Below are 12,829 nucleotides of genomic sequence, written 5' to 3'. Positions count from 1 at the left end.
TTGGTTTCATATAAAGAAAACTTGCTAGTGATTAGAGCTATATAAAAGAGGAATGGAATGTTTCAGGAAGGAGTGGGTTCTCTCTTATTGAGAATCTTCCAACAAAAGATGTTTGATCACTTGTTAGGTATGAGTGTTAGGTTAGAATGGATTCTTATTCAGGAAAGGTTTGGGCTAAGTTCACACTAAATTCCTCTTAACTTTTAACATTCTGTGACTAGTAAAACACACTGAGCAGAGATGCTATGGGCCAAAACTGAAGCAGCCATAACATCTGCTAGGGACAAATATCAATCCTTTTTTGGTTGTTGTCGTTTTTTATTTACAGCTACATTCATCTGTTCTGTAATTACAAGGGAAATACTACTTTGAAAATAAAAGTAGCCCATGTAAACAAACTGATCACAGATTTTCCCAAACGCTTGGCTTGTAGCTTCTATTTCTAAGAGCTTTATAGCCTCATACAATTTAGTGCTGGAAGGGACCCCTTAGAAATCATTTAGTCCAATTTGCTCATTTCCAGACAAGGAACCCAAAGGCTCAGAGAGGAAAGGAGACTTGCACAAGGTTACAGTGCTATTATATATCAGTCTAATCTCCAGATTCAGTGATTTTTCCATTATACCACACTGATTTTAGACTGAGTGAATTTATTGAATTTAGTCATAGCGTTAAAATTAATTATCAAATAGTACTTATTTAGGTGCCTGAGCAAGCTGTAAAGAGCCAGGAGCATGAATTGTAGTTCTGGGTCTGCTGTTACGTGATGCTGGGCAAAGCAGTTAATTTGGCAAATCAGCAAATATTCATTGACTACCTACTCCGTCCAAAGTTCTCTGTTTATATCCCTAAGGATATAAAAATAAGCCACAATCTCAGTTCTCCGGAGCTCCCCTGCTGGGGCAGAGAAAACAACATGTACACAGGTCATTGGAATACACTGGCAGGTTATGGGAGAATGGGTAAGAGAGATACAAAGTCCTATGAGAGTTCAGAGGAGGGATGGAAGTCAGAGGGATTAGGGAAGGCTTCACAGAAGTAATAGCATTTGAGCAGCACCTTGAAGGATGCACTCAGTCACATTCTTCTTTGTATTTCAGTCCTTGTTGTATATCAGTATATCACTTTTCTCCTCCACTGGACTGTTTGTAACCTCAAGGGCAACCCCTACTACTAATTCATCTTTATATCTACCAGAGTGGATACAAAGGTGATGCTGGGCCTTGAATGTAATAGGTTTTTTAATGATTAAAAATAAAAAAACCCCGAGTGTATCCACCAGAGGCTTTGCAGAAAGAGAGGAATTGGATTAAGAGTTTCTCCTTGGAGACACTAGAAAGATAGTGCCGAAGAGGCATCTTGTGGGGTGAAAACAATACTAGATTGGCAATCAGAAGATCTGGGTTAGAATCCTAACTCTGTCCTTTACAGTGTGACCCTGGGTAACACCTGACCTCTCTGGACTTGTTTCTTCTCATCTGTAAAATGAGGGACTTGGACCAGAGCAGAAGTTCTTAAAGTTTGTTTTGTGTCATGGAGCCTTTCAGCAGTTTGAAGTCAATGGACTCCTTCTCAGAATAATGTTTTAAAATCTATAAAATACAATTAATACAAATACAAATACAATAAAATTACAATAGAAACCAATCACATCGAAATAGGATTAATTATATACATGTCTACAAATGTGTATGTATGTATATATAACATAAACGTGCATACATATATACATACATACATGTATATACATACATGTATATACATATATACATATATATGTGTAGGGGTGTGTGGGTGTGTGTGTGTGTGTGTGTGTGTGTGTTCATGGACTCTAGGTTAAGAAACCCTGAAGTGATCTCTAATTTTCCTTGTAGTTCCATATCCTAAAAATTTAAGCTTTTTTCCCCCAAGTAACAAACCATGGATTTGAAACTTTATTCAGAAATTAAGGCTCTTTTTGTGGAAATAGGGAAAGGATAGTGTATGTATCTGTACTCTCCTAAGAAGACAAACATATTTTTCAGAGTGACACAAAGAATCTGGAAAGGATGGGTTTTTAAATCTGTCTTGCCCATTTATTCCCACAAATGACTCACTTATTCCCTTCTTTGGGAAGCAGGGAGAAAAGGAAAAGCCATTCTCTGAAGACACTTTGTATTTCTTAAGGAAGGGGAGAGGGGGTTGGGGGCCAATGGAGCTAGGAGGCATAGTGAATAAAAGGCATCTTCCAACTGCCTTCAAGTCATCAAACATTTATTCATAATAGCACACATTTGTATAATACCTTAATATTTGCAACAGGCCTGTGAACTAGGTCGTGAAAGTATTATTAGATCCAATTTACAGGTGAGTAAAGGAAGGTTCTCAAAGGTGAACCAATTAATCTATGGTGACACATGTAAATATCCGAGTCAGGAGTAGAATTCATTCATTCTTTCAATCCAGTCCTTCAAGCACACAGTTATGCCTGCGGGCAAAAAAACTGCCATTTGTCAAGCACCTACTATGTGCTAAGCCCTCGGGGATAGAATGAAAAGTGAACGTCGCCTGACACAACGGTCTACCACCATCTTACCTCCGGAATCTAATAATAATAGTTAACGTATATCGCTTTAAGTTTTGAGTTGCGCTTATATATAGCTTATCTCATTTGATCCTCACAAACCTGTGAAGTAGGATATAAGTAGAATGATGTCCGTTTTACAAATGAAGAAATTAGGCACTGCCAGATGACTTGTCTAAGGGTCACACGGCTAGGATTTAAAGCTAAGACTCCCAGACTCAAGTGCGTAGTGGGCACTGGGGAGACAAACCTTGAACCTGAGGAGGATTGGTCTATTCTCTGGAGAGCTCTCGCTGGGTGTTCCTCGCTTTCTAGACTCAAGGAACACGCCCCTCGCCCAGCTCCCGGGGCCAGGCAGCTCAGGACTTCCTGCCTGCTGCAGAGGCTCGGTGCAGAGGCTGGGGACGGGGGCGGGGCAGGGGCGGGGCAGGCGCGTACCAAGTGAGCCGGCGCTACAGGAACCACCTGCCCCGGTCGCCCCCCAACCCTCTGCCTTGCCTCGCTCTTCCTCCCTCCTCCCTCCTCCGCAGTCCTCAGGTGAGGAGTCGGAGGTAAAGGAAGCTAGAGAAGGGAGGGGGAAGGACCATAAGGCGCGCGCTGGAGGGAGGGGTCCAACCGTGGTGCCTCCTCCATCCCAGCCCCGCCCTCGTAATAGAATCTGGTCTGGGAAGGGTGGGGGCATGAATGACGGGCCAGTCCTAGGGCTCTTGGCTGGAGGGGCGGGTCACTAAGGAGTGATCGCTGCCTGTCCCTTCCTCTCTCCCAGTCCTCTGTCTCCCCTCTCTTCCGATTCAGCACCAAACTTCAGCGCAAAGTGTTCCGTCTCCTGCCTTCTCCCGTCCCTTTTGGTAGCGGCTTCTCTCCCCTATCCCCGCCCTCTCGGCCATCCTCCCGCCCGCCCTCTCCGCCCCCCAGCCACCGCCTCCTCCTTCCCTCCCTCCCTCCCTCCCCCTTCCCCATGCGCCTCCACCTCGTTTCCTCTTTTCTCTCCGCCGGTTTCCTTTTGTTTTCCTCGGTGGCGATGAGCGCAGAGTTGGAGCGGTGGCTTGAGCGGGAGTGGGGCCAGCGCTGCTAGCCTGCTAGCTGGGCGCTCAGCGGACGCCACCTCCACGTCGCCCCTCGCAGCCCCAGGAGTAGAGTCCCAGTGCCGCCGTCAGTAACCGGGAGCCGGAGGCGGAGCAGGAGCGGGAGCTACAACTTGGGGGACCTGCTGCCTCTTGGTAAGGACCCGGTAAGGAGCTGGAAGCAAAAGAGGGTGTGTGTGTGTGTGTGTGTGTGTGTGTGTGTATGTACGTGTGTGTGTATTGGGTTAGGCTAAGCTGTTTCTGAATGTCTGGCACCCCCTCTCTGTCCCTCGCTAAGGTTTCGCTGGCTGAGGGGCATCTTCGAGGCTAGGGAGACCCCTACCAAAATCAGAGTAAGTCAGAGGATCCGTCACCCCACGGCGCGCATTTCCCTGCCTGGGAACCTCGCTAATTCACCTAGCATGAAATATTGTGGATTAGAGTTATCTGCGTCTGAGCCTCATCCCGACACTAGGCTGTGAGCTTCCGGAGGGCAGGGAGCGTATTTTATCTGTAGAGAGCTGGATTTGAAGCAAAAGATCCTGGGTTTGAATGCTGTATCTGTCACCAACTAGCCACGTGACCTTGGGCCAGTCGTTCCTGCTCTCTGGGCCTCAGTTTCCCCATCTGGAAAGTGAGGATCTGTGACTGCACAATCTGTAAGGTCCCTAACAAACACTAACACTATGATTTGAATTGGGTATCTTTCTCTGTCTAGTACCGGGCTCTGCGCCCAGCAGGCATTAGATAGATGCTGATCGAAATGAATTCTTTGAACGCCCCTTTCCCCATGACTCCTCTTGCCTGGCCTCATCCTACTCTCTTGTGCACAGTGCAGGGACTAGAGACCCCTCTCCCCCGAGAATGAATTTTGCGGGCTGAATCGTCTCACCGTCTGCCTGAGAGAGGAGACCAGGGAATCTAAGGTTGCAGCGCAGTTTGGTTGCTGAGTTTGTGCGTGAGGTCCCCTCCTCAAACCTCCCAGCCTTGTGGGAATTTCCTTGGTAGTGGTGGTGAAAGGAACCGTGATCCTTGGGTGCTGCTCTCCATTTCTTGATGGGGAGGCGGTTCTCAGAGGTCTTGCCCCATGGTTTCCTTGAGATTTGAACGCGGCAGGTGGAGAATGATGAACGATTCTGAATTCTCAGGCAAAGGGGAGGGGGCGCTTGACTGCACTTTATGGGGTCGGGAGCTAGTACTGCCACCTTGCATTCTTAACCTTGCCTGCTGGAGACCAGCCTCAATCCCTCCATCTCTCTGCAGCTGGGGGTGGTGGGGGGGTGGTGGTGGTGGTGGGAGGTATCCTAGCTTTTTTCTCCTTCCCTAATCTCCCACACCCCCCATGCTCCCATTTCGGTGCTAATGGGTAGATCTCGAAGCTAAACTTCACTGATCTTTGTTCGTTATTTCCATTTTTCTAAAGCCTATTTATTTTGCTTTATGGTGACTGATTGGTTCTGGGATTTTCATTTTGTGTTTATTTGGTAGCTTCAGCCTCTTTAATTTAATGGGAGGGCCCAGGATCTGGGAAACTTTAAGCCCTGGTTAATCTTTTACCTCCTGGTACACTTTCAGCCTGGGCTTAAAACTGAGAAACTGCCCTCTCGGGTCCCCAAATCTTACCAGTGGGGAGGCACAGGGTTAATTCTTCCGGGAGATATACATCCTCGTGGTAGGTAACTCACGCTACCGAGGGTCTAGTGTGGTTTTTCTTGGGGCAAAGCAGGGAAGAGTCTCCTCTCCTGTCTCGGGAGAAAACTGCAGTAATTCAAAAAACGTTCTAGCTCAACAAATGGGAATGCTCTCAGGCTTGTGAAATGTTTGAGACTGGCAGTGAATGACTGCAAGTGGGACTGTGATTGCGCAACCTTGGTCACTGGACTCAGTCAGCCCTGCCTGAGCCCCTCTCAATTCAGCTTGGCCCCATTTCTTAGTCACAGTTGAATGCCCTTCCCATTTCCTCCCATCAGAATCAAATTTCCTCCTTTTTTTTCTGTGCTTAGTGACTTTTTCTCACCAAAATCTCCCTAGTTAGGATTGTCCTCTTCTAGTTCACTCTCCATCCCTGAAACAGGTCAGTCTCTCAACTGATCAGGAAAGGGGGAGTGGTGGTTATGTGACACCCCCTCACCACCCATATCTTCATTATGTATTTGTTTTAAGTCTTCAGTTTTGAAACCTCCCACTCACAAAATTACACTCTGCTGAGTGTGTGTGCCTCAAACCATTACCAAGATTAGCTCTCCCCTCTCTCTCTCACACACACAGGCTCTTGCCAACTCTGCTTCACTGTTTCCTACTGTCATTGGAAAGTAAAGCTATGGTAACGATCTACCTCAGCTTTGAGGTGTGCTTCTCCCTTGGGAACTGCTCCTACCACCTGATGCTACCAGGAGACCTTCAGTGGCTTTCAGGGATGAGCTGTTAACCCCATTTCCACTGGCCTCTTCCCTTCCTTCATCCCAGCAATTTCAAGACAAATAGCAGAACATTAAAAGATACCCAAACAAATCATATTGGATCCAGGGAATGGCAGACCCCCATATTTGAGACAGCTTCAAAATGATCTGCTTGTCATCCGTGTCATGACTACAAGTTGGAAACTAACAGCTTGGTTTTGCTGCGGTATCAGATTTGATTCCCAAGTCATAAGTATCCTCATAGTAAATGGTTTCAGGGAAGCTGGAATGTTTTGTGGCTTTTGAGATTGAAAACAAAAATCTCTTCTGTTAGCTTTGTGTAATTTAACTTTAGAGTGGACTGAAAAGCTTAGACTGTGGGTGATATGTGAACCCAATCCTTGATTTGGTGGCAGTGACACATCTATTTCTGATTTCTAAAATAATTTTGTATCCTTCTGGAGAAAATTGGTCTTGCATCTGTGAGTCGTCCTTTTCAAACCCATAATCAGATAATCAGATTCAATAATAATAAATTTTTAAAATTAGCTTGTCTTTCACAGCACTGAAGACAGACCAAGGGCTTTTTTCTTGTGAAACTAGGCTTTTGTTTCAAGCAAATCAGTATTTTGATCCCAGATCCATTTCTATTCAACTGCAGGCTCTCTTGGAAAAGAACACGTAATTATAGAGAGGCTTGGTGGTTTCAGTAGATAATGTACCAGATTGAAAATCCAGGGAGCTGTGTTCTATTCTTGGCTTTGCCACTGACTTGTGGTGTGACTTTGTGCCCCTTTCCATCACTGTCCTCTGTCTGAATCAATTTTTTTTCTCTTTATGAAACAGGAAATCAACTTTGTTATGAGAACATTTTGAGAATATACTGAGAGTTAGTCTGGTAGATGTAGGAAAAAGAATAACATAAATCTCCGTAAAACATTTATCAAGCCTCTCTATAACAAGGTTAGCCAGAAAACCCTGCTCATTTCCAGCAAGTTCTGCAGTGGTATGATTTTAGTACCATGATGCTATATAGACAGTCCTCTGGATATACTGTTACTTTGGTGGATTTCAATGCTCAAGTAGAAATACAAGAATCTGGAATATAAAAGCTTATGGTTTCTATTTGTGCTGGCTGATATGGTTGTATATATCAACCTGAGAGTGAATTGAATATGCTTGTTGATCCAGATTTTTCTTCTAGTTTGTGCAAACTGCACCATGAGATGAGTTTCCTTGTCACTGGAGATATTTAATCAGAGGCTTTGTAGACAACGTGGTGAAGGTGTGTGTGTATGGGGGGTTGGGGTGGGGTGGAGTTTTACACCTGTGGGCCAGAGAGAACCTCTAAACCTAAGGAGTCTAGTTGTAGAATGATAGGAAGAACACCTGATTGGCAGTTAGCAATCCTAGGTTCTAGTGACTTTGTAACATTGAATATATTACTTGTGAACAAGTTCTTGTGACCTTGGACAAGTCACTTCCTTTCACTAGACCTCTGTTTCCTCATGTAAAATGACTGGTTTGAACTAGATGATGCCTGTGATTCTAGGCCCAAGACCCACTTTCCTTTCTTCCTCTTATTCCCTTTCCTAGAAAAGGCAGCTCTGTTTCCTCACTGTATGTCTTTCAGCAAGCCAGGTTATGAATGATTTAAGAAGTTGGGGAGACATCATTGTGGTGAGATACTGAGCTTAGGTATGAACCAATGATAATGAAGAATCCTTGTAGAAAGATCCAGGCTCCAACAGGTAAGAGACACTCGGGTTACCTTTAGAGTGGTATGCTATTTGTATTAGAGCTGATCACTCTGAGACATACCTAATTTGTGTGTGTGTGTGGTTGTGGAAAAAAGCTTTAATTTCATGAGCTGCAAGTGTAGACTTGATGAGGATTATGCATTTTTAAAGTAATTTGTCAGTACTGCTTGATGTCATTTGTGCTTGGGAAGTCATAATGTAATGACTATGGGCATGTTGTATTTTTAGGGACAAAACTCTCCCATGTTGTCCACTGGGTTTGCCACATATTCTGATGTATATATTTATATCTTTGTGGATCTTTCATAATTCAATTCAGTAAACATTTCTTAAACCTCTACTTGTGTATAGAGGAAGGTAGGCAGCATGGCATAGAGGAAAGGTTTTGAGATTGGAGGACCTGGGTTCAAATCATGGCCCTTCCCATTGCTACCCATGTGACTCCTACCTGTTTAGTCCTTAGTCACTTAATGTGCCTCTCAGAATACTATGAAAGAAACAAAACAACTTAAACAGTGACAATTTATAAGCCAAGGCCTGGAGTAGAGATGGGAGAGATATGAGAAGATTGGCAGGCTTATACTTTGATCCTTATGGATGATCCTTTTTATACATGTATTTGAAATGTTTGTTAATGTAATCAAAAGTTAAAATAATTTTGACCCCCTAACATGTCATTAATTCTGTTTTAAATTTATAATAAACTAATGACTGCAGCTAGGTGGCTCAGTGGGTAGAAGCACCTGGCCTGCAATCAGGAAGATCTGAGTTCAAATGCGGCCTCAGACTCTTACTAGCTGTGTGACCTGGGAAAGTCATTTCACCCTGTTTGCCTCGGTTTCCTTATCTGTAAAATGAGCTGGAGAAGGAAATGGCAAACTACTTCAGTATCTTTGCCAAGAAAACCTGAAATGGGGTCATGAAAAGTCAGCCTTGACTGCACAACAACAAACTAAACAAATGACCCCAATTTCTTTTTCAAAAACTGTTGTATTTTTTCTCAATTACATGTAAAAAACAATTTTTAACATTCATTTTAAAAATTTTGAGTTTCAAGTTTTCTCCCTCCCTCCTTGTCTCCTCTTTGAGAAGGAAAGAAATTTGCTATAAATTATACATGTGCAGTCACGTAAAACATATTTCCATTAGCCATGTTGCAAAAGAAAACAGATTAAAAAAGAAAAATTAAAAAAAATAGTACACTTTGATCTGTATTCATACTCTATCAGTTCATTCTCTGGAGATGAATAGCATTTTTCATCATGAGTCCCTTGGAATTATCTTGAATTATTGTATTGCTGAGAGTAGCTAGGTCATTCACAGATGATCAGCATACAATATTGCTGTTACTGTGTACCATGGTCTCCTGGTTCGGCTCACTTCACCTTGCATCAGTTCATTTAAGTTTTCCCAGGTTTTTTTGAAACCATCCTGCACATCATTTCTTATAGCACATTAGTATTCCATCACAATCCTACACCACAACTTGTTTAGCCATTCCCCAACTGTTAGGCATCCCCTCGATTTCCAATTCTTTGCTGCCACAAAAAGAACTGCTATAAATATTTTTGTACATATAGGTATTTTTCCTTTCCCTTTGATCTGTTTAAGATACAGACCTAATAGTGGTGTTGCTAGATCAAAGGATGTGCAGTTTTATAGCCCTTTGAGCATAGTTCCAAATTGCCCTCCAGAATGGTCGATCAATTTACAGCTCCAACAATCATGCATTAGTGTCCCAGTTTTTCCACATCCCTTCCAATATCTGTCATTTTCCTTTTCTGTCATATTAGCCAATCTGATAGGTGTGTTCAGTGTTTAAATTTGTATTTCTCTAATCATTAGTGACTTAGAGTATTTTTTTATGTAACTATAGATATCTTTGATTTATTTGTATGAAAACTCCCTTTTTGTGTCCTTTGACAATTTATCAATTGGGGAATTATTTATATTCTTGTAATTTGACTCAGTTCTCTATATATTTGAGAAATGAAGTGTTTATCAGAGAAACTTGGTGTAAAAATATTTTCCCCAGTTTTCTGCTTTCCTTCTAATCTTGGTTGTATTGGTTTTGTTTGTGCAAAAATCATTTAAAATTCAATGCTATCAAAATTAACCATTCTATATCCCATAATGCTATCTCTCTCATGTTTGTTCTTTAGGCAATTAGGGGATGAAGTAGATTGAATGATGAACTTGGGGTCAGGAACACCTGAGTCCAATCTGGCCTCAGACACTTACTGGCTAAGTAATCCTGGGCAAGTCACTTAACTTCTGTTTGCCCTAGTTTCCTCATCTGTAAAATGGGGATAATGATAGCACCTATCTCCCAGGATTGTTAAGCTAAAATGAGATAATACTTGTGAAATGCTTTACAAACCTTAAAGTTATATGTAAATACCATATAAGTGTAAATCGTCATCAATGTTATTATTGTTATTAATGCTTTCCAGGATGGCCATGGGGATAAAATAAGACCGGATTTGTAAAATCTATATGAATGTTAGCTATGATGATGATGATGATGATGATGATGATGATGATGATAATTATTGATGTTTGCTGAGGGGTTTGGCCAGAAGAGATAACCAGAGTGATAGAGATATGGAAGATAGAGCTCTCTCCCAACACATAGGTCTTAATTTTCTCCTCCAAAGTATAATTTCTTAGTTGAAACTACCTAGTCCAGGTAATATGCTTTCAAGGATTTATGACACTGCTTACAAGATAAAATCTCCTTCAACCTGTATTTGACAGTCATTAAGAAATACTTCCCCTGTCAAAATATACTACTGGCTTGAAGCTATACTAAACCTGACATTTGAAGGTAGTCAGAGAATTTTTTGAAGTCGATGTGAAAGGAACAGATTCTGTCTGTAGGGTAAAGGAGCAAGCAGTGATAGAAAGGCACCTAATCTCATCACATTGACTTATATACATAATATGATAGACACCTAAATCCAGAGAGAGTATGAAGGGAATAGAATGTAAGATCCTTGATAATTAGAAAAGTTTTATCTGGTTTCTGGTATCCCCAGTATCTATAGCACCATTTTGGGGATCAAAGGATTATAGATTGAGAGTTGGAATGATTCTCTGAATTTCCCATAACTGTTACTTCTTACTGTCCAGTTATATACTATTTTATTCATATCGTATAGCTTATTCAGTCCTTCCCAATTTGAAGGATGCGGTTGTTGACTTGTTGCTGTCCTGTCTGACTCTTGGCAACCCCATTTGGGGTTTTCTTGTTAAAGACACTGGAGGGGTTTGCCTTTCCTTCTCTGACTCATTTTACAGATGAGGAAACTGAGGCAAACAGGGTTAAGTGATAGTAAGTGCCTGAGGCCAGATTTGAACCCAGCCTTGGTGCTCTAGTCACAGTGCTACCTAGCTGCTCCAATTTGAAGGATACCCACTGCCTTTTACTTTTCAAAAGACACTGTGATGTAGTAAAAAATAAAAGACTTTTTGAACTTAGAATCAGGAGACCTGTATTTTGAGTCCCAGCTCTGATACATACTAGCTGTGTGACCACGGGCAAATCACTTAACCCCTCTGTGCCTTAGTTTCTTCATATATAAATTAGGGTATGTGATACTTTTACAGCCTACTTTATGAGCGGTTATTTTGCAGATTTTAAAGCACTAGAGAAATATGTTGTTAATAGTAGTGGTAGCATTGAGCAAATACATTTTTCTTCTTTTATTTTATTTTTCAAGGAAAGATATAAACCAATTACATAGATGAAGAAACGGAAGTACTTAAGGTCATTTAGCTATTGGTGGACAAACAGAGAGAGGCCTCTTCTTGAGGATATATCCCAGTGTGGTAATCCTTTCACTAGATTTCCAATAAACTTTTTCCTTTCCAGTGCTATAATTTTCACCAGGCTATTGCAAAAATGAAAAGACAATCCCTCTGTGGTAGACTCTCAGAATCTGATCCTGTTTTGCCTTAGGCACTTGGGTGATGGGACTCAATCTTTTATAATTTCTTTTATAATTCAAATTCACTTGGTGTGCTCTGAGTCAGATTTTGGAGAAAAGTCATTAGGTATCAGAACCTAATGGCAGAAACTTGCAGAAAGCCAAAAGGGTATCCCAGGGAAAGGCTTTTATTTTGTACTTTGGAAAGGTGCCATTTTGGAATATATGAATCTCAAAAGACATTTGTGGGCATCTTTGTACTTTTCTCCTTAGAATCTCTCAAAAAGACATAGAAGAATGATGATAATTCCCAAATTTAGGTGTGGAAATGGCATGACTATTCAAATAGTTCTCAGTGCAATTCATCATCAGGAATTGAACAGTGCTTATTGTTATGGAATCTTGATTTTCCCCATTTTGGTGAATGGAGAACATTTACTGAAATCGTCATAAGCATGGGCTCTTTAGCCAAAGTAACCCTCTCAGGGCTGCTCTCAAAATTAATAATCTTTCATAAGTATATGTAGCCCATAGTTCTCCTTCCTCTATGAGTGGTCAGGGCCTTTGCCTTCCTTTCTGTGCATGAGGCTGCAGTTTCTAGGACACAGAATTGATCACTTTATTGGTGCCCCAGTCTCCCATTTTCCAGTTTTAGGTCCTTTCTTCATTATGACTTTGTGATCCATTTCTGTAGGAAATTTAGTATAGCACTTGCTGGGCCATTTTGATGTACTTTGTGTAGTGAAGGCTTGTTCAAGGATGAGTCACTTTCTTTCCCTGGGTCTCCATTCCTTCATCTGTAATTGGAAAGGGGTGGTCTGGATGTCTGAAATTCCTTCTAATTCTAAATCCTGTGATTCTAAGTCATAGCAATGTGTTGTAATCAAAATGGGCTTCTTAGCACTTAGTTCAACAAGTGCCCTTGAAGAGTTTGGCCTTTGTTTCCTTTGATTAATTCAGTATCTTTGATTGAGTCTTACTAGGTGCTAAGCCCCAGGCCCAAACCTCTATTAGGTGTAAAACCTTAGTGGGTGTGGATTGGCAACTAAGGTGGGGCCCAAGATGGGGCTAACTCCAGGGAGGGCCTAGTTTACATGTCTGGGAGAGCAGAGGC

At 42.0% G+C, this 12,829-nt stretch overlaps 1 protein-coding gene across 4 annotated transcripts in view; it reads left to right on the top strand.

Annotated features, from left to right (window-relative positions):
• The first annotated feature begins 3,527 nt into the window (after nt 1-3,527).
• HPCAL1 (hippocalcin like 1) overlaps nt 3,528-12,829 on the top strand; it is a 192,379-nt gene continuing 183,077 nt past the window's right edge. For 2 of the 4 annotated variants that reach the window (XM_036751487.1, XM_036751488.1), the window contains exon 1: nt 3,528-3,783. The gene's annotated coding sequence lies outside the window, so the exon portion shown is untranslated. Of the gene's footprint in view, nt 3,795-5,280; nt 5,300-12,829 lie in introns of those variants that run through there. The other 2 variants (XM_036751489.1, XM_036751490.1) reach the window with 2 other exon arrangements.

The sequence above is a fragment of the Trichosurus vulpecula genome, chromosome 3 (assembly GCF_011100635.1).
Source record: "Trichosurus vulpecula isolate mTriVul1 chromosome 3, mTriVul1.pri, whole genome shotgun sequence".
Taxonomy (NCBI): Eukaryota; Metazoa; Chordata; class Mammalia; order Diprotodontia; family Phalangeridae; genus Trichosurus; species Trichosurus vulpecula.
The sequence above is the reverse complement of the archived record's forward strand: the minus strand, read 5'-3'. Positions and strand labels throughout refer to the sequence as shown.